The sequence below is a fragment of the Athene cunicularia genome (genome assembly GCF_003259725.1).
Source record: "Athene cunicularia isolate RWA chromosome 13 unlocalized genomic scaffold, athCun1 chr13_part1, whole genome shotgun sequence".
Lineage (NCBI taxonomy): Eukaryota > Metazoa > Chordata > Aves > Strigiformes > Strigidae > Athene > Athene cunicularia.
Window position 1 is genome coordinate 1437851 of NW_020799117.1, and position 3367 is coordinate 1441217.

The window sequence follows — 3367 nt, forward strand, 5'->3', positions numbered from 1 at the left end:
GGGTGCAGCGCCGCGGCTGACAGCGCCGCGCTCCCGGTCCCTTCCCGCAGCTCTCAGCCGCTCCTGCCAGGGTTCTCCCAGGGCCGGCCCCCCCCGGCCGCCTCGGATTTAGGATTAACTCGCCCGCGGGGAGATGGTCGTGGCTGAATTCTTCCAAGTAAGTGCGAGGTCTGGGTTGGCGAGCGAGCGTTCCGTGGTTTTTAAGTGGGGGAAAATCAAGCCTGCTCCCCGGGGGAAGATCCTGCGCTCTTCCTAGATGTGTCTGTCTCGTCCCTTCGGGATCGCTGGTGGCAGGCGTACTCCTGCCTGTGACTTTCCTAGCAGCAGTTCTCTATAATTACATACGGTGGGTAGCTGCCTGGTGCCTCACGACCTAAAGCAGACTCTGCATTCTGGAGGAATAGCCCGTTTCTTGTAGAATTTGCATCCGTCTTTCTTGTTCACACCTCTTTTCTGTGTCCTCTCATCAACATCTGCATCTGGCGTCCGTACATGGCAGGCAGGTTTCACCACACTCGCGGCGGGGTGGTTTGCAGGGTTTTAGAGCAGAATCAGGCTCTCCTTTCTGCTGCTGGGATGTCCTCTCCTTCATCCCTTCTTCCTTCCCTAGAAAAGGAGCAGAAATAGATGGTCACCTGGGCTGACAAATGAGAGTTGGATATTCCTTGCTGTGGAATATGAAAACTGATTATACGCATTTCCTCTCTTTTCCAAAGCCTTATGTCTTGTTAGTGTCAAGTACTTCTGAGCTGTCTCCATAATAGGACGCTTCAGGGACCAGCCACTGGTGTGACAGATCTTTCCTGCATGACCTTTGCTCTTTAGCATTTTATTTCATATAACTGTCTTTTTTTTTTTTTTTTTTTGGGGGCCTCAGTGCCTTATTCCATCACTGTGCTGTTCCCTGCCTTGCTGTACACTTGGTTGCTTCAGTTTTAAATCTGGATGGATTTATACATTTTAAAGGCTAGATAAGTAATAAAAATGTGTACCTAGAATCATTTCATAAAGGTATATGAAGTGTATTATATATGGAGGAAAAACCTGTCTTGGCTGCTCTTCTCTACCAACTGCGTAGCAAAGATAAGCCAGGATTTTATTTTCTGGTACCAGTCCTGGCGTCACAGGAGAAAGACAAGCCTAGAGACGACATGTTCTGAAAATTCATTATCAGAAAGGGAATGGAAAAAACAGAAAGGGGCATATAAAAGGCACAAAGGTCTTCGGGGGAAAGCAGGACTGGAAATGCAGACCTTGGAAATGGCAGTGCAAATGAATATCAGCATTGATCACAGGAGGAAAAGGCTTCACTCTTTTTTTTCTTCAAGTGACCAAGGGTCTGATTTCTTCTTCATTTAAATCTTTCATAGCCCTGAGTTTTTCCTTAAAGGGTGAAGGAGGGAAAGAAAGAGAAAGGGAAAAAGCATCCCTGAATTATCCAGAGTGGAAAAGGCACGTTCTAGATTCTTTAAAACTTCTCCAGCTGCTACCATGCTAAGGGTACAGTATGTCAAAATCAGCTCAGGAATTGCTCTTTAATTAGGTGCAGAAACGCAGCTTTCCCAATATTAAGGCTTCCCCCTCCTCTCTTTATTTTGGCTTAAAGAATAAAGCTACAATTTGTGCACAGAATCACAATGATCCCGATGACTAGCTTCCCCCTTCTCCATATAAAAATGAATGATAGCAGGAGGAGGGGTTGGTCTCAGTTATTGGAACCCCACTGGGGATGTCTCATTGATAAATGTGCCGTTTTCCATGGGCTACTGTGTTTTCTGTTGCTAGAAGGGACTCTACGTTGGTATTATAAAATTAAACAGACTATTTCTGAATGCTGCAGTCCTTTTTGAAATCCTCTGTGAGGTATGTGCAGGGGAGAAATTATTTGTTCTCCTCCCGAAACAGCAAAACAAAAGCTGTTTTCATGGAATCATGACTAATTCCCAAATCATACTGGGAAATGCAACGTCTCAAAAAGCAATCTCCCCCCTCCCCCCCAAAAAAAAATAAATCCCGTTATCAGACTTCAGTGGAATAAAATTCACAACCCTTGCAACACTACAGCAATAATTAATTCACAGCTCTGATAGTTTTCCAATTATTAACCATAAAAACAAACCAAAAAAACATTAATCATGTTGCTCTACAATTTCCCGAATACAGCCCAGCACTTAAACCTGCCCTTCTGTAGGCAAACAGTTGCACAAGTATTGTTTGGGTTTTGTTCTTTTTTGAACGCAATACGAGGTATTTCCTTAAGAAAATATAAAATCCTTCTAATATGGTTATCATTTAGTCCCATTAGCTTAATAGATCATATCTGAGCATAGTTTTCTGGCCTTAAAATAAACGTTCTTATCCAATAAAAAGCTTTGACTAAGAAATTTGAGTCCCTAGAGATCTGAACGTCAGTGGGCCAAGATGTGCTTTATTCGCTCGCACCACAGGAACAGACTTTAGCTGGACAGAGACAGCTTCTTGGAAGTCTACAGGTCTCATTTCCCACCTTCTGAATTTCCACGCTCTGGCAAGAATTTAGTGTCTCGTTTTAAAAATGGCAGGTTTCCCTAATAAGCTTTCTAATTTTTTTTTTTTCTCCTTGTTACTCTTAGAGAAAATTCTAGCTGGCCTTAGATAGGTAAGGCTGCTAAGGAGAGGAACCAAAAGAATGAATATCAATATTTTGTTAATATTAATGCACACTTAATGGGGAAGAGTGCTCTTTTTTTTTTTTTCTTCTTTTTTACAGCATTTACAGCTTGACTCAAAATTCAGACAGCCTAACTCAGTCTTAATGAACTCCAACATTATATATTATTCTTAATCACGCATTAAAAACATGCGCCTACTGAAAGGTCTCCTTTAACTTCAAGTGTCATCTTCCCTCATTAAAAGCTTTTACGGAACCTTGTGACTTCCGTCGGGAGCGGCGTGTCCCTTGCTGCTCCTGGGGGGCCTGGACCGGAGGATGGGATGTCCTTCAGCCCGAACAAAGGCAATGGCAGAACCGGTCGCCTTATCGCCAGCTCCTCCTCCGCTGGGGCTGGGGGAAGCAGGTCCCTCCTCGATCCCTCTCCTTTGTCGTGGCCGGCAGCACCCAGCAGCTCCAGCTCCAACCCCCCAGGTGCCCGCACTGCCCCGGCCACCCCGCTGGGCACATGTAGACCCTCGGAAGCCCCATAGATCTTCCCTCTGCGAGTCCCTTCCGATAGCAAGGCTAGCTCTTGTACCCCACACCCCAGCTTCGATTCCAGCCCGAGTCCGGGGTATTTCCCTCTTTTCCCGAGGGCTGGTGGGAGGAGCTGGACGTGCGGGCGAGCCCTGGCCCCAGCACCCGGCCGGAGCCAGCAGGGCCGGCCTTGCCCGC

At 46.0% G+C, this 3367-nt stretch overlaps 1 protein-coding gene across 1 annotated transcript in view; it reads left to right on the forward strand.

Moving 5' to 3' along the window:
• Positions 1 to 6: 6 nt before the first annotated feature.
• SPRY4 (sprouty RTK signaling antagonist 4) overlaps positions 7 to 3367 on the forward strand; it is a 13431-nt gene continuing 10070 nt past the window's right edge. Inside the window, exon 1 of the mRNA XM_026858512.1 lies at positions 7 to 157. The gene's annotated coding sequence lies outside the window, so the exon portion shown is untranslated. The remainder of the gene's footprint in view (positions 158 to 3367) is intronic.